This window comes from Platichthys flesus, chromosome 3, assembly GCF_949316205.1.
Source record: "Platichthys flesus chromosome 3, fPlaFle2.1, whole genome shotgun sequence".
Classification (NCBI taxonomy): domain Eukaryota; kingdom Metazoa; phylum Chordata; class Actinopteri; order Pleuronectiformes; family Pleuronectidae; genus Platichthys; species Platichthys flesus.
The window spans coordinates 21,500,388-21,525,512 of NC_084947.1; the positions used below are offsets into that span (position 1 = coordinate 21,500,388).

The following is a 25,125-nucleotide window of genomic DNA, read 5'->3' on the forward strand; positions in this document are numbered from 1 at the left end:
TTTTTCAATATGCCCTTGGTCTGCTGGATGTGAGACTCAAGAGACAATGAGTTTGATCATCGCGATTTTGGATCCAAGAGCAGTGGAACAGAAGTGATGGGTTTTGGTTGCCGCTTATTTCTGAGATTTTTTCCCCCCTCCTTAATTCTCATAATATTATGACTTTTTCTCAGTTAAATTATGATTTAATTCCACTCAAATGATGACAATATTCTTGAAATCTTTATCATGGTATGGTCCTAATATTCTGTAGTATTTTAATACAGTGTTATATCACAGGGAATCATATCATATGTTTTTTTGATATGTGTCTCTGCACTGCACTGAGATTTGAAGCAGTACTTTTCAGTGTCTTTCTCATTTTAATAGTTTATTCTCTCTCATATTGTATTTTACTCAACTATACTGTGTTTAACTCATTTTTCACTTCATGTTCACGTTAGATTAATCAAGATCAAGAATGACAACAGCCACACACTAAGCCAACCATCTGCCAGAAGATTTTTTCACTCACTGGGATATGTGCTGAAATTGCTCTCTAACTGTGCAAAGAGCTACAATTTCCCTCCTGAGCCTTTTACTTTTCCTATGTCAGTCATCTCACCTTCATCTTCCTGTACCTCGACCCTTCTCTTCCTCTCAACCTTGTGTTACCATAGCCACACTATTAAGTGTGCATGAGCTTTCATGAAACAGGGAAGGTGCTCATGCACAAGGATGACAAATCCTCTCAACACAGTGCAAGGCTTTGGTGGCCTTTAGAATGATAGTATTTCAGTTTCACTGTAGCACTTCACATTTCCTATTCAGAGAAGACAGAGATTTTCTGGACAGTTTTACTTCACCGCTCAGTAGATATTTAGGCTCTGCTGCGATATATTTTGATTTTAGAAAAAATACTGAGCCGAGCTGGTTGCAAAAAGTAGATATCTCAAACAAAAGGAATAAACCTTATTTTAAAAGATACTTGGCTTAATTTCGAGAAAATGTATTTCGGTAAATACTTCCCCAGTTATTTTTAATCTTTAACATTTTCTTGAGTCATTGCCTTCCTGGGGAAGTTTGACGATTACTGCATCGCTGCTCGGCTCAGAGCCCAGGCCAAACGGACAGGTGTAGGACTGTTAGCAGAGCCTTTGTGGAGTTAATTTGGATGAACTGCCTTGGCACTGAACAGGAGGCGTTTTCACGGAGGACTTCATCTTCAGCCGACACCTTCACGCAGGATTCAGGCTTCCCTTGTGTATCCGGTGAAACTTCAGATGTGGGCACCTCCTGCCTCCGCAGCCTCTTGCATCTCTGCCCTGGACTGACATTAGTTGAGGTTTGATGTTGTGAAGCTGGGACTGTGACAAGGTCACTGATGGGGAGCAGCCATACATATCCATGGGCTTTTTGAGTGACAGGCAAACACGAAGAACTCACCTATATGGAGTAAACATAATGTGTATATTGAATTTTACATTGCACTTTATCATTTATCTAGTATGTTCTCATACCCTATATGGACAAATTAACCTACCTGCCGAGAAATAAAGGTTTCTTTTTTTTCTTCACTTGCATTGGACCAGGTAAAGTCCCAGCAGCACCGCGGCCCTGAACCTCCACCCATCCATAGCTAATGAGGTAGAGTGAACGAGGCTTGCAGTCGCAGCAGCGTCTGACTCATTTCACTTGTATCCACTGCCATGAAATGCCCAGAGTTACTTCCACCTGCATTCCTGTTGGCCGCGTGCCTGTTTGAATATGGTGATGCATGGGGTTTGTTTATCGGCCGCTATTTTAGGAGGTGCCTCCCTGAATTCATCTTTCTGGATCCGTGCAGAACTTCAGCTTCATGCAGTTTAAAATGCCACTTTACAATCAGTTAAACCTGCATTCATTTGCATGATTTCTAGCCTCCAGGGAGAAATGGAACAAGATGAATCTATTACCATAAAAACTTGTCATGGTGGATGCGCTGCCTATTTACAGATCTAGGAGACACAGAGCAACATTGGCATTAATTTGGAGCTGTGTGTCTAGCAATGCAAGGGATGTACTAATAGCACAGCCTTCACCTCAGGATTTTGGTCTGTATGTTCTTCTGACAGTTATATCCGGATGTTAATCTGTCGAATGCTTCACTATGTTCAACACTAACCACCACCATCCCCACCATCACCACCATCACCACCACAGTCACTAGCTTGGTTTGTCTGCCATGTTGACGATTTGACAGGAAGCCTTCTTCATTGTTCTTTAGGTAAGATCAGACATAAATTGAATCTTCAACCAGGATGCATGTTAAGTTTTCTAGTGCAGCGCCCGTTCTATTTGGTCTGTGATAATGCTTGTTGCAGCTTTCCCTACTATAACTGTAAAAGTGACTCGAAGTCATTGAGCAGCAACAACTAAGGACAGAACCCTGAAGCTACGTGCACAAAGAGCTGTCCACCTGTTTATCTATAGTTCAATAAAGCTTGTCTCAGTCCACAGAACCTTGAACCGGAGAATCAGTTGACGTAGACAATTCATTCCTTGTTATATCAAATATAGCACTTTCAGATTACAGGTTTTTCATGGACATGAGCAGCAGTGATTTATTAAATTTTACACTCAGCATCAAATAAAGTGTACCAGAGGTGCTTTTCCAATTAGATTCAACGTCTAAGCCAAAGCTGCCCGTCCAAACAATTGCTTGATTTAAATGGTCACAAGGTTTACAAGCAATTATATGTGACGCCTAAAGAGAGTGATTCATATGATGCTGGCGCATTTTTTAATTGAATCTGAATAGAAGTCAGTGTTTTGTAGTTAGAATTTATTCTTCTCCTCTGATCTGCCTGGCCCCCCTGCTCCTGTGTACTCTGATAAACAGCGGGGCACTGAAATCCTGCTTTACATGCCCACGACATCTGGCAGTTAAACACATTTTAACCCATATCCACTGTGTACTATGTGACGCTGAATTGCCTTATCATAAGTGATTCTTTCATGCATTAGCACTAATATCTTTTTTTTCCATGCCAAATTTTCTTTGCATGTTGGAGCAGGATTTGCAAACAGGTTGCAAATCATTCACATTTTCAGCATTGGTGTTGGGAAATCACTCATGATCTCCGCCATCTGGATGAAATTAGTCAATACCAAGGATCATCAATTGCAAAAAATTATAGAGCATTTGCAATATTCTAGTTTAGGTACGTAACAGGTGATCATCGGGTTTTATTATAAAGACGGATCTGATATCCACAGATAAAATTTTGGGAGAAAGTAAATAAGGAGAAGAAAAAAAATAACAAGTTTTGTGTGAAGATATTATTAAATGCATTAACCCTGCTATTTTGGGCTTTCTATTGGAATTTTTTGGAATAATTAAAGCTTTGTAAACAATTAGTTGACATAAATTATTTTAGAATTTACGGCTTAGAAAGATTTGTGGTCATTTTACATATTTTGGGTAAAAAAAATCAAGGAAGCAGAAATGCAAATCAACTTGTCTTATGAGAAAATTTATAAAATCAAAGGCGATAGAGGGGGTGCTCTCAAGCACATCAGATTCAGAGAGACAGATACACAGACTATAGAGTGAAAAATTCATTCTTGCATGAGAGAAAGAACTGTATTGCATGCCACAGCTGAAACTATGAGGTCTGACTGTCTGCGTGGATGGTAACAACTTTATGGATGATAGCATGTTGGAAATAGCTCTGCACACAGCTTTACAATTAAGTGACTGAGCAATACACCAAGGTAGGGATCTCTTGTGTTAAATGAGAAATGTAATCTACAATGACAAAAAATGTTGGGTTCATTATGAATCTGTGGCATGACAAATTAGAACATGATGGGCCACCACACACAGATAATCAATGGGAAAGACTCAAATATTTACAGATAACGTTCAATATTCAGATATTATGATCCACCGCGTTGTTCTGTTGAACACTGCAGTCTGTTTTAGGTTTATCCTTTTTAACATTTAGACATTTCTGGAATCCATTATAATGTCAAATAGCTTTCATTCGCGTTGGATCCAAACGTGTGGTCTTAGTGGCGAAGAAGAAGTAAAATATTCGCAGGATGACTGCTCTGACCCCTTCAAACCAGATATTCTAGCTGATGTTCTGGCCACTGGTTTCCTCTGAGGATATACTCTCACTGTTGAACTTGGAGCAGGCCTCTGCATACTTTTGTAGGAAAAATACAGTAGATCAGATGTAGATGTTTTCTTAGACGTAATGCAGCGTAGGCCATTGTGCTCTGAGTTAAAACCCTGGTTTATGTGGATTTTATATATGCGTAACATTATGTATGTTTACACTTTCATGATATGTCGGTAATTTAAAAAGCAATGTTGTGGCAAGTGTTTCTACATATTTCAAAAAGAAAGCTTTTTCCCCTCGTCGTATTTAATACTGGATGATGGTAATGGAGACAAGGCAGCAATAAACATGTCATCGACCACAAGTGATGCATTCACACGCTGGGCTGTTTTTCAAGGAACTCAAATGGGACTCATGTGGTGAACGCAGTGATATTGTTCAGACAAATAAATATCACTGAAACTGTCTATGTTGAATTACTTATAAATACAATGCCACTTCAAACCTATTTAGAATTTTTTGGGGAAAAGCCTCATGCATCTGGTTGTATCACAATGTAGTCAGACGTGACAGAAAGGATGGACTACACATGTTAAAGAGACGTTAACTCACATGAGGGAAATACTGCTTTATTCTTTCTTTGCCTGGATGTCTGTTTCAATGCAAAGACTGACACAGTCTGATAGTATATGATGAGAATAAAACACGTAACACAAATGTTCCTTGCATGGAAAATGGTACATTTCAGTATCAGTAGTAACACGATACAGTAATCCACACAGTAAGAGAAGGAACATATATATATTTAATGGGGTAGACGTGAAGCTGTGGAAAGTTTTACAATTATTATGTTTTCATCCAACTGGCCTGTTCAAAGTGAACCCCCCCCCCAGCCTCTGTGGGCCATGTTCCCATCCACATACTTGTCACTCATCGTGATGAGTTGTATATTGCAACAGCGCGTCGCCAAGGGCTGATGTAACCTGTATAAATAACAGGCACTGAAGCCAGCACTGAAACTACTCTAAAAACAAATAAATCAATGCTCCTTGTATTTTGAAATAGAGTAGATTCTTCTTTCTTCACGTTAATCACTGCCTGTACAATGGACATAAACATCACCTTAAGAATTAGTGAATATTCTATATTTTTCTTGTTGTCAACAAAAACTATGAAGACCAAAACTAAATATTGATTTTGGATCATAAGTCTGATATATATCTTATTTATCTGTGCCAAGGAACTCCACTGCTGCCAGAAAACACACACACACAAACACACAGACACGCAGACACACACACACACACACACACACACACACACACACACACACACACACACGATGAGCCACACTGCTGCACTGTTGTCCGTCATTAAAATGAACTAAAGCACTGCACTCTGATTTAGGTTTATGCTACTCAACAGTATTGTTCCACTGCTGTATGCTGGACTCACTGGAGCATTGCTTCTCAAATGGGGGTCTGTGGACTCTCAGGGGACCATGGCACAGTGCCAGGTGGTCTCTGGAAAGTTTCCAAATGCATCCATTATCCTTGGATATTCTTTGTTGACATGGTGAAAATTGTTTCACGTCGTTATTTCACATAACGATGTAGAAGTGTAAAAAATTGGCAATGTCATATGATTCCAGGGGACTTACATTAGGGGATCCCCTTAAAATTTGATAAATATGAACCTCTGCACCAAATTTGTATACTTAGCAAATTACTTTGCCCTTTTTTCTCATTTTTATTTTGTCTTCATTGATACAGTTTATTCATAATGTCCCTTATTGTTGATTTACATTAGTTGTTGAAATTCTTTACAAATGCAAAAACAAATCTCCAGCCGTTTATTATTGAATGAGTGTGTGAGTGAATGATTCATTGTTATTATTGTTACAATGTGTTTTCTCTGTGTTGCTTTTTGCGTTAAATATGTTTAATGTTGTCTGGCAGCCAAAGGTCCACAGTCCAGTATAATAACAGAGCATGTTGGTGCAGCAAGGGTTGTAAAAGTCGGAGTGGCTGCTCTGCCCACAGCTCTTAGTCTCGCTCCATGCTGCAGTGATCTCTGCTCACTTTTCCTCCGCTCACTTCAGAGGCGCTCGGCTCCTCTCTGGCCTCTGGTAGATGTTGGCCATGGATGACGGGGCAGGAGCAGCAGCAGCCAGCGAAGGGGCATGTTCCATTACCTGACTCCTACAACTCTAATAAGGGGGTGTGTGCAGACTTCCTCACACTGGCAAAGGCAATCAGCTTAATCTTCGCTCTGTTTGAGATGAAATGTCAAAGGGCAAAGAGGAATCTTGCAGGTTCCCGATGAAAGAAGCCCTAGACTCTGGCGACTCTCCTCCCGTTAATCCACATAGAACAATTCACAGGACTAATGTTAACTGATGATAAATGACATACACAGCCTCCCTCCAGAGCAACACGCCTCCTGGATCTCCAGAGGTGACTGAGCTTGACTCTGAAATATGAACGGTGGCCTCCACTGACTCTTTAAAGCTCGGTCAGTGTACTCACATTTTGTCTCAGCCCGCGATCTTAAATCCCGACAGCAGTCCCGAGTGTTTGCACCTTGTTTTTGATTGTTTGTGTCGTATGTACTTGGCACAGTGAGGACAAAGACAAACACAAAGACAAACTTGGCACTGTGTAGTGTCCATTAGCACAGAAGATGAAGTGTACGAGCGTCAGGCACCTCATGTTCTAAGCTGGGAAAAAGATGTTGTACTGCAGTGAGAAATCCTCTTTATTTTTCCTCCACGCTGCCGGAGTGGCGTCTGATGTCTCTGCAACATTAGCAGGATAAGCCGACTAATTAGTGTTAAACACCTGGGCTCTAACAATAGCACCTCTCTGTGTCTTCCAGCCTTAATGAAGCAGCAGCAGAAACCAGAGCTGCCTCTCTGCCAGGGTGCTGCATTGTTTACACACCCATAGGGGGCAGCTGTGCTCTCCACAAGTTCCTCCCTGACGAATAGGGTCTCCCACACACACACACACACAAGCTCACACAAACACACACGCACACACCCACACAAGCTCTGAGCAAGAGAGATATAACACAACTTATCTAAAGAGGTCTTGGGCATTCCTGTGTGACTGCCCTGGCCCGCTCATACAGTGCTCTGAAAAAGTCAGTTTCTCCTGCGTTGTTTATGACTGCAGCCCGTTGAAGTGTTGTTTGAAGCAGCATGCGAGTCCCTAATGGAGTCAGACATCTGCCAGAGACAATACGAGCGCTTGTTTTGATGCTGAGCTTTCTTATACTTACGTTATATCTCCCTTACTATCTCTTCATCTGATTCTCTCCAAGTTAAAAGCTTGTTAAAAGCCGCTATCGTGACTGAGATCGAAACACAGAAGAGAAGCCATTGATTGTCACCGCCTTAAATGACTGGGGGTGATGAATTAGAGCACGGTGCATGGTCGCCTCATCACACAGAGGCTGACAAAAAGTAAAAAGGTATGGTGTAACCGTCGAGTAGTGAAGTGGCAAATAGAGAGAGAGAGAGAGGGAGCGAGTGCTGGCATGAAGTCAGCTCTCTGTAGTCAGGGATCCTGGCAGACACTGGACTGTAATAAACCAAACAATATCACATTAACACTGATGGTCCGCCTTTAATGGGGCTTTGACCGTGCGGCAGGCAAATATTGAAAATACACACACACACACACACAAGTGCACGTTCCCACTGTCTCTCTACTGACTATTTAATTCCGTGGCTGATGATTATAATTGTTATCTGTTGCCTCTGAAAAATTATTGAGCTTGTCAGTGCCCATTAATTTGCTCTGTATCATAAATTAAGTGGTGCAGACTTTTATCCTCTTTCTGAAGTAATAAGGGGGCCGTTTTTTCCAGAGGCTGAGTCTGCTTCACTGTACTGTACGTCACACATGACAGACTTTTGTTCTGCTCCTCGCTTGTTTAAAAGCCTGGAGAAAATGAGTCGGAGATAAATTAGCCACAGTCGAGTGTGTGCACTTTCACTGGAATGAGGACGTGTCATCCAGGCCCGAGCTGTGGGTGTACATGTAAATGAACAATTCACTTTGTAACCATTCATATATAACTCCAGAGACCCATAGCCTGAAGGCTGCTTTACCATCTACGTCCTGGAAAATGTCAGTTTATGTGAACTATTCCAAACCCTTTTAACCAAGTGATGGAGCAGAAATGCTGTAGTCCAAATCAGAGCTACAGGCGGCGTTCATCAGCGACCAATTACACACTGCCATCGCCATATGTCCCGCCTGCAACAGGATTGGTACACAAGCTTAAAATGAATGATGTGCCTCTGATCAGCCAGTGAACAGCAGCAGAACCATGTGGCCACCAGCAGGGTAGAAAAACACGACTTCTGCTCCCTCATTGTGTTTTGTGTCCTCAGGCGCTGCATTGTGCGTCCACATCCGTCTCCTGGAGTGGTTGTCAATCAAAATGATAATGCTCGCTTCCTGTAAAGGCACAATGTCTCTGATGGGGAGGGAACAACAATAGTGGCCTTTCTTAACCTTGTGAATTGTGCGTATGGTTCCGTGTGTGCTGAGTATTTCATGTTTTCACACAGGAGGACAAGACACATTTCTGGGAGGTTGTTCATTCCACAATATTTCAGATAATGAACGGCAGCTTCATGTTTCCCTTCACCTGCAACATGGAGGTCAGGGCTCAGTCGTTAAATAAACACATGGAACTTGTAGTAATGCTGGGACCTGCTCAAAGCCGTGGGGACAAGTTAGATGCTTTTGGATGTATTACGTGGAGAGAGGACGTCTTAATACTGTTCTAGTTCTCAGATTGTCTTTTATAAAAAATATATTGTGTATGTTGACCAGTGGCTTGTTGCAGGTATTCTTGTAACAGTTTGTATGCTGAGCTATATTTTGTGAAAACAGGAAAAACAGGAAAAAAGGAAATTCAAATATATTTTGTTTAGTACATGTCATGGACACATTCATTATCGGGTTGAGATAAGTTGGGCTTTACAACAATCCCAACACACACTGTATGATGGTTCACAAGAGATTGCCCGATCCTTATTATTCTGCTATTCCACATTTACAGTACTTCTAACACTGCCAGCGATGGTGTGTCTTAGTTCAGGAGCTGTCTCTTTTGTGGGCCATGTAGACTGTTTGTCTCGTCCTTACTGCCCCTTTTTAACATGGCTCTTCAGTTGAGTTGAAACATGAGACTCAATCATCAGACATCTCTTCACTTGCTGGTGCAATTAATGTGACCAAGGTGTAATGAATCCTTGTATCGGTTGGCCTGAGAAGAATCCACCTGTTGGAGAGGAGGTGGATGGATGAGGATAAGCCTTTGAAATGGGACAATCTAGCTGTGCCGGTGTGACTCAATCAGCCTCAGAAGGATTTGGACGCTTGACACACAGAAGACACTGCTATTGTGTGTCAAAATCCTCTCACCCCAACCAGGCGAGGCAGATAGAGTCTGATTCTAAGGGTTTCTCATTCATAATTAACTTATATATCTGATCATCATCTCACCCGCACTGTCAGTGCTCATATTTGTTGCGTGATGTTCAACTTGAGCAGATGACCAGTCCCATACTGGGCAGAGACTTTCAGTAAGATCTCTCCCGCTCTTGCCAACACACAGACTCACACAAACACATTGACAATGGACACATCTGTAAACTGAGCCTTTGTGAACACAAATGATGTGTTTGATGATTTGCATATTGAGTTTTGAAGTGAGATCCAATCACAGGTGGTCACAGGAGACACGTTCATTCTAATGCCAGGTGTGAACAGACAAAGTAAAAGCTGTCGCCCTGTGATCAGGACAGATGCTAATACCAGGTCTGAGCAGGGCCATTGAGACAGACACAGGCGATCGGGGGATTTTACATGACCAACTAAAACATTAGGACTGAAATATTTTCCATATTAAGTGCAAATATGTCAGCACATAAGTAAAAGTGATAACTAACTAATAATATTTCCACATTCCGCACTAGTATGTCACATACCGGCCCGTTCCTATAAATAATGGAATGAGCTCATTTGATTTATTATTATATATTATTTACACGTTTCTCAAAGGACTGAGGCTCCACACCAACTCCATTTGAACTAATGTGCAGATTGATCTAATATTATCCAGCATCATAGTTATTGACGGTTTAACGATCCACCAGGTTTCTTTTGACCGAGCTTCATGTGGCTCGACGGTGAGTGAGCGGATCCGCAGGATTTTATGGATTTACGACCCGAGCTCTTGTTTAGAAGGAGAAAACTGATGCTGTTTGACAGCAGCACAGACAGACTGCCACAAAACTCCCTCATGAGGGAGAACCTCGAGATGTGGAAGTCCACCTCCTCATCCTCCATCATCCCTATTTCCAATCCTTCTTGTCCTTTTGCTCTTTCCTTCCCCACTGAATCTCCTTCTGTCTTTCTCCCGTCTCTCATCTTGGATTCCTTCCCCTGGCAGGCTGCAGACGCCATTCAAATTAGATGTAGCTTGTGTTGGCTGATGTGACACCAACAAAACATGTGAAAGACAGGATATTTATTTCTCTGCCTGCAAACAGACAAGAGTGTCACATTGTGGCTGTGGTATAGGGAGATGTCTGGCTGTTACTGAGCTGCGTGAAAGTAATATATAGGACTAGTGTGTGTGTGTCTACGTGCTAGTGTGGTATTTTTTCCAAACTTGTAAAGCTCATTAGTTGTGTGCTATGATATCTGGGGGAAAAAAGGTCTGGCAGCTATTGCAAGACATCATCTACCGCACATAACGCTACAGTTTGGTCTCTTGCTACCACGGTGAAGGTTCCTGCTGAAAGACGAAAACTTTACAGCGCGCTTTGAGCTGCGTGGCCCACTTTCTGTCTACCTGCGCTGTCTTATCTTCCTGCTCTCACTTCATGCCTTCATCTCAAAACCTTTTGTTCTGTCCTCCAACACAAAGATTAATGATTTGAGACACATTATTACACCATTTGATGAGCTGAGCAGCCTTTCATTCATCCGCCTGCCGCAGCTCAGACCTGCTATGATTTGGCACAATGATGTTTGTTTACCTTTATGTAATAGTTTGGACTATTTATGCAGTTTCAACTTTGGAAGCTGCCACTCTGAATACCAATCTGCTCTGTTGTGTTGCAATGCCGCTGCTGCCTCGGCACGGATATTTACCGCTCCTGGATGGGTGCCAGACTAAGATATATGGCTGAAGGCTTTAAATAGATGTCAGAAAGGTCTGCACTTGCACTTTCTATTGGGAGAATTCAATATACTGTAACTTTGTTGGCCGTGAAAGGAGAGCTGAGTTAGGTCCGAGGGTATAAATGGACTGAAATGCACTGAATGTGCAAAATATTTGGGACATGATATTGAGTTGCTGCCCCTCTGTGGAATTCCAAAAATGTAAATTGGCTGCTTCTCTTTTGCAAGGAAATTCAGGAGGGAATCATGTCTTTTACCTGGATTCACCTCTTCTTTCTACTACTATTATGCACATATTTATATCTGAATCAGATTTGGAAAATTTGCGTTCATTGGGGTGACAGGGCAATTAAATATCGAATCTTAATATAGAACGCCAGGCAGACTGAGCAAAAGGAGGGGTGGTTGTTTGTATGTATGTACATGTATGTGTGTTTGTGTGTGTATGTGTGTGCCTGTTTCTGTTACCTCTTAAAGACCTTTTCCAGCATAAACACTGACTTTATCAGGACCAATAGACCTTATGGGGACCTAAACTCTGTCCTTTTATTGCAAGACTTTTGAGGGCTTGTTTAAGGTTAGGGGTAAGATGTCAAATGTGGTCAAGTTAAGTTTAGGGCTGGGCGTGATTTTGTTATGGTCAAGTTTGGGGACAAGCTGAAAATAAATAATAAGGATAGCTGCACAAACCTGTGTCTGTGTTAAAAACCCGGGGACCCATTTTTTTGGCGCATTTTTCAGTGCTGTAGAGAGGGTGTCAGGGAGAGTGAAGACATTCTGCAGTGCACTAAGTCTGTCTGAATGGGTTCTCACTCTGCCATTGCATGCGTTGCTCCAGTTTTCATAACAGCATTGAATCACCATTTCCATTTCTCTAATTCTTTCCATCTTATGTTGCAGGCAGCAGACTTGGCAACTTTTGTTTGACACATTGCTTGTGCCAAAAAAAGCTGTGTGTGTGTGTATGTGTTTGTACCTGTACAGATATCATTGTGAGGACCATTTAGAGTCTACAACCTACAGAGTGAGGAGATTTTGGGAATGTGAGGACAGTTTGTCCAGTCCTCACTTTCGTACCCACTTTTAATGGGCTGTTTGATGGTTAAGACTTAGTTTTAGGGTTAGGGTTAGAATTTGGTTAGGCTTAGGGTTAAGCATTGAGCTGTGAAGGTTAGGTTAAGGGACTAGGGAATGCATTATGCCAATGAATTTTCTCACAAGGAAAGATGTAAAACGTCTGTGTGTTTACTGGCTAATTTATAAACCATAATAGGGAACTATAGCTTTTAGTGCCATTTCAAGTCGAAGTGCCTCTGTACATTTCTGTCTGGGAGCATCTAATTTACAAACTCTCAGGGATGAGAGTGGAAGTTGCTGCTTATTTAGCTGATGTTTGATTGTTTCAAAAGGGAAAAAGCATTTTCAGGTCGACAGTCATGTATTTAGTTTTTATTATTATGAGTCTGGCTTTGTGAGGCCCTAGAGTAGGACATTATCAATATAAATCTATGTTACTATGAGAACAAAAAATTTAAATTTGTGTTTTGAGGATTTTCTGCAACCGCAGCATTAACCTTCTTCTTATTATAAATATCCACATGCCCAAGATAGCTGAATATTTTATGACCGAAGATGGAGCAAAGAGACAATAGGTCATAAAGTCAAACACTCCTGTATTAAATCTGTTCCATAGTTTTAAGATTAGATCCGCAGTCTGCAGAGAGTCATTTTTACACCAAAGGGAAACACATCTGAAACTTCACAGCCATTGAATCCAGCCTTTGAGGCACTTTTTACTAGTTCCCATTATTCCTCAGCAGAATTCTTTTTTTGAGGAAAATCTATTTTGTCAAGGTGAGCTTTGGAAGAGTTGCTCTAGTATTAACATTCATAAGAATGAATCAATCAGCCAGCCACTCTGAGTGAGTAAAGTGATGAGGAAGCAAAAGTCCTGATAGTTTGTTCTCTTTCTGCTGTGGGGCTTTAATTTTTGGTTCTTTCCTGTCACCGAAATCCAGTAAGACCCTCCACCGCCTCCACATCCCCACCCCCACTATCCCCTGATCCCATTAGCAGCACACTCTTGGGACCTCTGATCAACCATGCAAGGTCACTCAGCCATTGACAAAAGACACCGGTTAGAACATTCGATTATGGCCTTAAAGGTTCAGTATCCTTTAAATAAATGATAGGATGAATGAAGTTCAATCTCTTGCCTCATTGGCAGCCAAATAATGCAAAGTTAAAGGGAAGATGGTGGAGAAGAGAATTTATTACTCAGATTTGGATGTGTGCTAAATATGGTGCACTTGACAGAGATTATACTTACCCTACATATGAAACAAACAAGCTATGATGTATTAATCTAGGATTGGTAATCCTGGCAAAGCTAGCAAAAGCAGGTTACACTTTGAAACCGATACATCCCTCCCCCTCCCATCAGCCATTCTGTCAAAGCTATGCCCCCAAAACACATGGAAATGCACTGACAACTAGCTAGTAGCCATCTTTTCTGTGACTATCAATAACCTCTGTCTGTTGTCTGTGCTTCAGAGGTGTATGTCTCTCCAGCTGAAGACTATTGGTCCTGCACAGTAAGAACCCAGGCAGGGTGCATGCAGGCAGACAGGTCGGTTAGGGATGGACACTTACGCCAACCAGTCATTTCATTCAGGCCAAATGTTTAGTACAGATCTTTGAGGGCCACAGACACCTGCTTTTTTACCTTATTTATTGATGGCTATCAGGATGATTATATTTATAATATAAAAAGTGTTTCAGAAACAAATTACCAACTCTATACATAACTAACTAAAGCTTTAATTCTGTCTTCCGATCATATTATGATTAGTGATTAAAGTAGAAATTAAACATGATAAGTATTACATTTGTATAACAAATACTTTCAAAAGGTCAGTTACATTATTTACAGCCTCAGCTTTCATTTAGTTATAATTTTTACATTGAACATGGGAATAAACCTTCTGGAGTGACTCACATCTGTGAAGTGCCTCCCTTTGGTCTGTGTGTATGTTGGATAGTGTCATTGATCAACTCGCAAATGACTTCCACACTACGTCATGTGTCAGCATCAATTAACCATCACCCACCGAGTCTGCAGAGGTCTGCAGCCAAACTCTGCTGAAGCCAAGAGCCACAGACAGTGAAGATAACCGGAGGATGTGTTGCAGAAGGGCTCAAACAGTAGACACACCGCAGGTTTGGTCAAGACATGAGCAGCTCTGTGTAGTAGCTTAATAAGTTCAAATATTTTTTAAATGATTGCATTTTGTTTTATTAAGTGAGGTTAAAGTGAAAAAACACAGAATTTACAGTATCCAGAGCTCAGTATGTTTTCTCCAGCTTTGTGTTCCTGTATGGTAACAGAGAGTGTGCTCCCTAACATATCAAAATAGAGTTTATCTTTCAGCTTAGTCTATTATATGTTTCTGGAACCCCTGCTGATGCACATGGATCTGAAACTAATACAATCCAATGTGTGTATTACATCCATAGCTATGAAAGCATTTTTGCGCCACTCTTCACAATCTTGCATGTCATTTTTTATGGTTCATTATCAGTGACAGAAGGATCACTAATTTCCCAAAGTGCACTTGTAGCCAAACTGTGAGGCCTGGAACCATATGGTCCTGCTTGAACCCCCCCCCCTCTTACCACTGTATCTTCACCACAGCCTCGTTCCCCAACAGGTGATCAGACACACTCGCAGCATGTTCAGGGCCAGGGGTTACGCTGCAGCTATTAACTCTGTCTCTGTACCTCACACAGTGTATGTGCAGGAATTTGCAGTATGACTGTGGCTTTTGAATATTTTTTTTATCTACTGGCTACAAGAAAAGAATCCGCGTATCCTTATGTTTGGAGAGTTGGAACCAGAATATATAGTATTTTCTTTGCCAAATACATTTTTTCTGGACGGATCAAATAAGTGACGTATTGATTATTTCAGCTCTCATTCCTGGTGCTGTGAAACTGAGTGGCATATGTCGCAAAACAACACCAAAATATGTTATGCTTGGCTGCAGTGGAAAAGTTCAAATCAATCACGATCTACATGAATTATATAACTTAAACATCTGCTGATGAGAAAAATAGCAGCAGATGAATTCATCTATGTGCAGCGACAACGAGACTATTACTTTTCTCATATTAATACATGAAGTTTTCTGTGACATCTTCTTCTGCAATGGTTCAGTGGAACCCAACAGAAGTGTCTACTCCAGCTGTTTATCTCAATGAGCTAACTTCTAATATTTGCATAATGACAGTGGATAGAGACGTGCAGTCATCCGCATGTCCTTTTCTTATTTTCTTGAAATTGTCTTGAAATATGTGTTATACTTACTGACTGCTTGAAATCTTGACCCAAACAGTTCAGCTGACACGTGTCTTACCACGTAGACTTCCCCCCAACCCCCAGGACTTCAGCTCTTGCATGTCGTGGGGTCTTTCTCAAAGTGTAAAGCTTCTCAGTCAGACTGAGATCAGGTCGTTGACTCGACCAGTCGAGGAAATCCCACATCCTCACCTTGACCAGCTCTTTGGCTTCTTTGGCAGTACGTTGTAGATCCTTGTCCTTCTCCTGCTGAGTGATGAAATGTGCTCCATTGAGTTTTGATGCATGTGGCTGAATCTGATCACAGATCATGCTCCTGTATCCCTCTGCATTCATCTTGTTGCTTCTGTCAGCAGTGAAACCATCCATCAATAAAAGCCAGTGTGTCTGTTCCCCTGATGTCGTACATGCCTGAGCAGTGACAGACTGACTGCCATGATTTACTGATGAGGTGGTGGCTTTGGGTCATGACCTGCTCCTTGTTTCTCCTCACTTTCATCTTGGGCTAATCATTTTTTATAATTTCAAAGAACTTTGATTTAGTGAATCTTGCCTGTGTGTTTTTATGCCTCCGTGCTGACAACAACCAGCGGCTAAAGGCATTACGTTTTCGGTTGGTCAGCTGGTCGTCCTGTCCCAGTCTTGTAGATATGTCAAGAAAGCCTTTAGAGGATTTTTTATAATTTGGTACAAATGTTCAGTTCGATGGTCAATGTCACTATGAATTATCAATATGTTTTCGGCATCTCATGAACACCGTGAGGGAATTTCTTAAAATATGGTATAAGCGTTACGCTAGACTTAAGAATGACTTGATTAGAATTTCGAGTTCAAATATCAAGGTAAATAAAGTCATTTTTTTGCCTTGTGAATATGTTATCTTGCCTTGAGAGAATAATTTTAAATCCTCATTTCAGTCGTCGAAGGTAAAGGTTATGGTGACCTTATATGAATTTAGTATGAATACATTTACACACATTCTGGATTGTGCTCTTGACTTCTCTGTAGTTAAAAAGGGTATGCCTTCTCCATGCTTATGATTCGTCCCGCATTCTGCTAGTTCTTTTGTTGGGTACACTCTTTAAAAATACAGGTGTGATGTAAAACTAGAAAACATCAAATCAACTTACTTTGATGACATTCTGATCGTTTTTTTTCACGTCATTTTTATCCATTTCACTTCATTGATCGTCATTTCCCGAAGTGTCAGCTCTTGAACATTGAAACCACACACAGCTGTCCAAGAAACATTTAGACGCCATGTATCCAGTTACTTTTTAACCATTGCAATTTGGGCACTGTGTGTTCAAGAGGCTATATTTGTGTAAACAAGTCTAAAACAAGGACATGTTCAACAATTTAGACCCCACATTGGTATGTGCAGTGGCTGCCGTACAGTCTGGTGTTGCTCCAGTGAACCGCGACAGAATATACTGAATCGAATTCTCGCCTTGTCTGAGTTCCCTCTGTGCAGTGTTCTGTTCCTGTTTGTCTTAACCTGCCGTCACGCCTTTATCTAAGCTTCCTCGAGTCGTCTGTATGTTGTAACAAAGTCTAGATTTTCTGTCAGACCAGCGAGGCCTGCCTGGATGTTTCTGCCTGGTCGCTCTGCAAGTGCCCAGCAGACTGTGACCGAGGCTGGGGCTTGGGAGTGGAGGCTGGGTGTGTGTGGGGAGGGGCACCGGATCTGGCAGCCATAGATGGAGGAGCAGGTGGGGCGGGCCGGCTCCTCCGACCCCTCATAGCCCCATCTGGACAGTGGGGATGGGGGGTTGTGGGTTGTCATTTAGGAATGCAGGGCCAGAGCAGAGGAACAAATTGCTTTTTAATCGATCATATTCCCAGTAAAAGCCACTCCCAGAAGCCACTTGCCTACTTTCCATTCTATTTATGGACGCTGCTCACCTCTAACCACGGTGCGTGTGTGTGTGTGTGCGTGCATGTGTGTGTGTGTATGTCTGTGTGAGTGAGGGAAAGAGGAGGAAAAGAAGACGATGGCAGTGAGCTTCATTGACCTCTTCAAGTCAGTAAAAACAGAATTTGTTTTTTCCACACGTCTTAAATCGAAGCCTGTGTGGGATGTGTTTTCCTCAAACAAATCAGAGAGCTACGCGGACCTTGTAATAGTCGTGTGGTTACAGAATACATGGAGGCCGATAACAAGCTGTTTGATATCAAGCTGTTCCCTTGTATCTGCAGCATGCAAAGATTCTAGGGCGATGAAACGTGAGCATTGACAACAAAAGGGAAAACCATCCCAACTAATAACCACCACAGAGCTCCACTCAAAACATGTCATCTGCCTTAATAGAAGCCCAACAATGCTGTAATGTGATCGTTTTCCTAGCTCCAGTTTCTTGCAACTATTTGGAGTCTGATGCCCAGTGTTGAGTCTGACACCAACAGGCGCCGCTGTGCAGTGTGCACCCGTAATAAATTATGACTCAGCCCAAAGCTGCCATTGATTGTTGGATGTATTTTCTAAGATGCCTTTGTTTCAAACTAATCTGCCCCTGGGGGCTGTGGAAAAGAAAGTTTAAGTCTGTGTTCGCTTGCTCTGTCGAACACGTCTTTTTTTTGTTCTTTTCATAAAGCTTTGAATCACCCCCTTTTTAAAAACAACACCAAAAAAAAACAACCCTTCAGCTGTAATGGTGTCACATAAAAGATCCTGCAAAATGAGCAATGACAGTGAATGAGGCGGCCGCTTGCAAGCACTTCTGTCACTTTCCCTCGCAAGCCTCCCGGGAATTGTAAATGTCGTCCCATTCTCAGCAAGGCAGGGTTTTTTATGCTTTGGACTGAAAATCGTTTTTTTGAGAATGTACGCCTGTTTTATATGACTCTGTAGTTGTAGAAGGTGCAAGGAAAGAACCTAAATTAGTAAATCTCTTATTTGGAACTTCGTCTGTTTCCTTCGCAGCAACTCTAGGGACCTCAGCGCAGACACGACACAACCCCAGAAAACATCTTCACCGAAGGGACAAAGATTTCAGAGATAAAACTGAATCAGTGCAAGCAAATAAGAACTGCAGGGGAATCAGCGTTTCTGCAGTTGGTTGTGTTTTTGTATTTGCAGTCGAACTAAAATGTTGATGATTGGGGAGGACTTCATTTAAATATGTTTTATTTATCTGCTTGTGCTTCATTTAGTTGCAGCCATCACAGTCTTTTACTTACACACTGTGGATATATGCAACGTGTGACATTTTCACATGTAGCGGCCAGGATGTAACTAAGTACATATTCTTTGTTACTATTTTTCAAGCTATTTTTCAAGCTTCTGTACTTTACCTAAGAAGATTTGTTTTCAGTTAGTTTTCACTTTTACCCTACAGTCACTTTTTATAAAACTAAAAGCACTAAAGTTTAAAGACTTGGTCGACCTCAAAATGAGTCAAATAATGTATAAAGCAAGAAATCTGCTATTACCCAGTGGTATTTAGCTGCAGTTTCAAATGAGAAGTCAACATAGTTTGAGAGAAATGTATATGTTCAAGAAACAATTAATGAGAACTGGAACAAAATGTCTTTGTTTAACAATGAAAGGTTTTTCTCCATGGAAGAGCTGATGTTTAAAACCTATATACTGAACACATGAAATGTATAATAGTGGAGGTGAAGTAGCACAATGAAAAAGAGAATAGAATGTGAAAATTCTTATCTTTGCTCTAAAGTTTTATCTGCTCTCTCGTTGAGGCATGAATGTTTATGTCTGCTGATTGTGATTAAGCTGTTTACGATGAATGTTTGAATAGTGAGTCATTTCACCAATGTCTTGATGAAAGATGAGTATTTACTTCTTCCTACTGCTTTTTGGACACGATTTATTTATTTTGACTATTTGTTGTAAATCTAGTGCATATTTTTGTTTTATTTATTTATTAAGAACATGTCCAAAATATGAAGCTACCCTAAAACCTACATATATCTTTGCTTTCTAAACTTCTACATTTTACGATGATTTCATATTATTGCATCTTAAATGGATCAGAAGAGACTAAATCAATATAACGTTGCAAATATTTTCAGCAGCATCATCTGCAGCATTCTTTATTAATATACCAGAGTCTGAACTACTAGTATTAAACAAAATATACAGTAAACAGAGTTAATGATGTGTTAGACGTGAGGAAATAGGCTATACTCACAAGTGGTTACTTTTGGTACATATAATATATTTAAAAGCACATACTTTGCTCAAGTAGAAACGTAATTGTGGTACTTTTACTTCAGTACATTTATGTTGCAAATGTTTCCTCCCCGGGTATCAGCAGTGCTCAGCTAACTGTTACTGGAGGAGACAGAGAGTGAACAGAGTCAGTTAAAGAGCTCAGAGAGAGAAGAGGGAGGGATGATGGAGACGGAGGTCAAGTGCTCAGCTGGAGGTCCTGTATTCTCTCGCCCCCTGACCAAACAGGACAGCAGCCTCGCCACCTCATGCTGCTGCCCTCAAGTAGAACTCCCGGCGTTTTATTCACGTAGTTCACCCCTTCACCACTTGTTCACAAAGGTTCTCCAGCATCTCATTCAGACCAGTGATAGACTGATACCGTCCCTGATGATCTTAAATTATAAATGTAATAGCTTACAGTCATTACTGTCAGCTGCTGATGTGCTTCCTTCACCACAGGAAGTCAATCTTCCCTTATTAATGTTAATGGGATTAAGTAAATGATTAAGGTCTATTGCCGACTCAGGTAGTGTCAGGATATGAGGGAAACCTGCCTCACTCTGCCTTGTTCTTGGCTCGACCACAACAAGAGGTCACTTACTGACTGACTGACATTACAGTATAAGTATCCTCATTGGCTGTTGCTCTTTCAAAATTAATTGGTACCAACCGTTTCTATTATGTCATCAGGGGCGTTTACAGTCGGTGTTGCCAGTTTTGTGTCTGCTGCTAGATATACTGACTTTTCAGACCTCTTCACTGCCTTATTTAGAGACAAATCTTGTGATATTTATTCGGGGGGGCAAAGCTTAATAACTTATTGTACAAAAGATTCACCAGCACACACCAACAAGGTTGGCCTCTCCCTCCTCACTCCATATTCTCTTTATGTGTGTGTTGACATTTCTCATCTTATGGTTTTCATCAAATCTGTCCAGCACCTGGACAGTGTGGATGTGCATGCTTTGGTCTACTTTCTGAACAACTCTTTACTGTCCATGCAGCAGCTGACATACTCAATAATGAGCTTCTAACTTCCTCTCTGAGTGATCATCTTAACAAGAACAAAGAACGACATCACAGCACTGTTGTCTTTGATGTTATCAGAGGATGTTGTGGTTTTAAAATCCAGATTTTGGCTGTTCAGTTGGAACTGGTTTTCTGGAACTATTCATAAAGCTGTTTACTTAATGGACCATGTTTAAGTCAATATTTTATCACCTGCTTTGGTTTAACTTTAAATAAAATGTTGGGGCCATAGGTAGCATTGATTAAAATGATTTTCTCATACAGGCCTCTTTGAGGAATAAAACATTGGAATATACGCTCATAGGCTTTCTTGCACTTTGTTAGTTAAATACTTTTCATTGTTACTTAAATATATTTCATTGGCCTTTATAAATATGTTCAACTGTTTACCAAAATGCAAAACGTATTATTGAAAGATTAACACAGAAATCTCATATATTTTTCTCTCTGTTTTTCAGGTGTAGCGTCTCAAGTGTGGTGACTCTGGAGTGATAAATGTTAACCTCGCCTGATTTTTGTATGGGTCATTCTCCTCAAACCAAGGTGAGTTCAACCTCCTTTCAAACTATTGTATAGTGGTTTACTACACTGAATTTATATAACTGTTATCAAAATCATTTAAATACACTGAAGGTCCCCCAAAAGATATAAAAGACAACACACAGTCAGAATGATTGACTGCCGGTGTGAAAAAGCAGGTAGAAACAACCTTCACTGTTGTATCCTGTTCTGGATTTCTGTCACAGACCCCAAATAACTGCTGTACTGTATGTTCCCAACTTCTTTTTAGTGACTTTCTCGGGCTGCCCTTGCTTTCACTGTTTTCCAAAGGGCTGATGTTCTCATTTCAAAGAGGCAGAATCATGTTTCGTTGCCACCTGACAAACAATTCCGGCCTTGATGTTGGTTGGTTGCCTGGGAGCTTTAAACTGAAGTTGAACCTCTCTGTGGAAGAATAGAAGAAAAAGAAAGTTCAGCAAAGTGGTCAGCCTTTTCTTTCGTCACTTTGACAAAAGGACTCTCTTTAGTCGTTGATTTAGAAGAAGTCACTACAGTACGCTGTTTCTCTTTTCTGCTGAGAAAATGTTAATCTGGTTCCTGGCAGCTCAACGCAGTCATTTGGTGACGTGGCTAGAGACAAAAAGCTGATCCAGACTCCAGGTCATGTTTTGTTTCTGTCATGGTCTTGTACTTTTTCTTTGGAGGGAGTGAGCTACTGTTCTGGCAGATTTTAAGGAACCAGTACATCACCAGAGTTGTGTCTGTGCAACTGAAGCAGGAGCTGCAGCCTGGCCTCAGATGAGATATCTGTTCAGAGACTTGACATTAGGGATTAGATTTAAAGACAGCATAAAACATTTCACTTGATTCGACGGTTCGTTGATCTGCACTGTATCGCCGCCAACTCACGCAGCATCCTTGATTGAGCTTTTAGATGTGTATTATTTTAAAAACATGGGTGAAATATCTTTTCCAAAAAATATCTGAAATAGTTTAGCTTTATTTTAAGATGAGTACACCTTATACAATTGATGTTTTAAATGTATGCATTATTCTCTTTGGCTTTTTTATGAACAAGCAGAGAAAAGTCATTGTGTTGTTTATTTTATTTCATTTCAGTAGCATATTCACCTTTGTTATGTGATGGAAATTCATCTTGAGATTTGAAATCATGAAAATTCTCAGACTGGAGTTGCCTTTGAGTCTTTTTAATAGTAAGCTATGCAGAGGTTACCCATCAAGCACGGGTGCTCAAAATGGTACTGGCCGCAAGTTCACAAAAGCCAGAACTTATACAAAGAGGCGGTCATAAAACAACATGAAAAAGATAAGCCAAAACTAATATGAAGAGGGGCTTCATAAAACATAATATGAAAAAAATACATGAAATCAAATCAATATCTGTGTCTGTCTGCTGTGTCCGTCAGCTGTAGCAATCTCCCTGTTTGTCAAGGTCACGGCAGTGAGACAGCTGGTCAGTTGAATTTTCAGGTTATCCAGGCTCAACACTTTATTTTATAGTTGCATAGCAACCTCAAACAAAGCACCACTCTTCACGATCTTTTACCTTCTTGATTTGTTACAAGATGCAGACAGATAGCTGCTCTTTGCATTCAGATGTTGTATGCGTGATCACAGCTGAATGGAATAATGTTTTTCTTTTTTAATACTATGTTCATTGTGACCTTTCTTTGTAAAACTTCAGAAGCTGCTTCAGCATTTACAAATATATAAAATCACCCTTTGGGGTAGCTGCAGAAATCTTCTGGGGTACACAGGGTCAGTTTGTAAGTAAATTCTGGTCAGGGGAGTTTAAGTGCACTGATTTAAGGACGCAGCAGTTATCCTTCCAGGAGCACCACTTCTCAAACCAAGGTCATAAAATCCTTGAATTCCACGCCCTTTCAAAATGTCATTGGTTTAATTAAGTCTCTGGAGCCTCACTGAGAAAAAGGAAAAATTTTAATAATGTGGAAATACATATTATTCAAGTGGCAAGATGCTAATTATGACTGTCACTGACTTCATGTGTCGTGTGAACCAATATGACTTTTAACTCTCATTCTGAAAGGTTTTATGGAACAGGACTTCAAGCAAAGCAACTTGTTAAATATCATTTATGAAGAAACTTAAGTCATCTCAGTTCTTTTATGTTATATAGTTTTAATATATGTTAGATGGCAGCACATAGGCCTTTTAATGATGTCACGAAACAGAATTCATTCCTCTAACATATTCTATTGTTTGTAACCCAGAAGGGAGGGGAAATTCCCACTGTGGGTTAACAATGTGAAATTGACCTAATAAGGATCTATAGCTTGTAATGGTTGAACTGAACTGTGGGTTCATTTTGTAACATAGTCTGTATAGTTGTGGTACCACCCACCATTAATATACTCTACATGTTGGTGACGTGACTCACATGGTTTCCTGTCCCAGTTGGTATAAAGTATGTATACCATAGTCAGAGGTTGGTGTGGAAGTCACGGTAAACTCTGCCTCTACCAGTTTTAAATCAGTGCATGTAAATGTGTTTTGGGGGCGTAGCTTTGACTAGAGGGCTGATATCGATCGATTGCTTGATATACAATATGCCTACTCATATATTCTACCATTAGTGACAATAACTTACTCTTGTTGAGGGTAAAGGACCGAGGACGTCGCACCTTGTTAAGCCCTATGAGACAAATTATGATTTGTTGATATGGACTTTTCAAATAAAATTTGATTGATTGATTGATTTTAGTCTTATCTAATAATATATCTTGCATGCCTGTTGTGACTTGATGCATCCGCAGTCACAATCTTATTTTGGAGCTTGAAAGACTGTGTAGATCTGACGCTGTGCTGGGTGTGAGATGCTTGGTATGAGATGCTGGGTGTGAGTAGGGTGACAAGCCAACTGCATGACTAACCAGTCCAAACAGTACATTATATTCTGTTCCTCTCCATGTACATATGTCTCATGTTCAGTTGTATCATTTTACTGTGTAACTTGGTCACTTCAGGATAGATATGCCAGGGTCAATAAATAGCAGCACATTAATAGCAGCAAGCCTCTCGTCCATCATTCCTTCACAAGATAGTTTGAGTGTTTCAGTGTCCGACTGAGCTCAGTTACATCGAGTGTCTGTACACACGGAAATTGTGACATTAGCAGCAGGTAGCCAGTAACTAGCTGGTTGGACTTTCAGTTCACACGCATGTCAAACATGCTTATGCTAAAAGTGTTCACCAAAGCTCAGTTCCGTCTCTTCAGCTGAAAGGAAATTTAAATTGTTCCAAAAAGTGTTGACATTAGCCTCTCAGTGTTGATCGTGCAGAGGAGGAGTTTTAATTAGGCTGCTCCAGCCAGGACTACTTAATGTTTTCTCCATCCCTCTGTTTGTCTCTCGCTGACACCTCTGAGAAGCCAGTGTTTTGTTTTCATTCGAAGGAAAAGGCACCGCTGGCCCTCGGCCCACTGAGCTCCAGTAGCATGGCCTGATTTCAACATAATTTAGATAGAAGAGGATTTATTAAAGTTAATCTTACTTTTTATGGAGCAGATACACACTCATTCAATTTTATTTTTGGTGCCTTCCCTGCCTCTTTCAAGCCACATTTTTACATGATTAATAAGAACAATTCCAGAGGAGAATTTCTACTCCAAGTGACATTTAGGCCATGTCGCCTTCAGAATGATTTCTTGTCAGCCGGTCCCTCAGCTTCAGGAAGTGTTCAAATACTGGTTATTACTCATTTTGATTCATTCAATGTCAGAAT

General features: G+C 40.8%; 1 protein-coding gene across 1 annotated transcript in view; it reads left to right on the forward strand.

The window, feature by feature from the left end:
* Positions 1–25,125, forward strand: part of arvcfb (ARVCF delta catenin family member b) — a 216,528-nt gene that overhangs the window by 25,887 nt on the left and 165,516 nt on the right. The window contains exon 2 of the mRNA XM_062384664.1: positions 21,318–21,402. The gene's annotated coding sequence lies outside the window, so the exon portion shown is untranslated. The remainder of the gene's footprint in view (positions 1–21,317; positions 21,403–25,125) is intronic.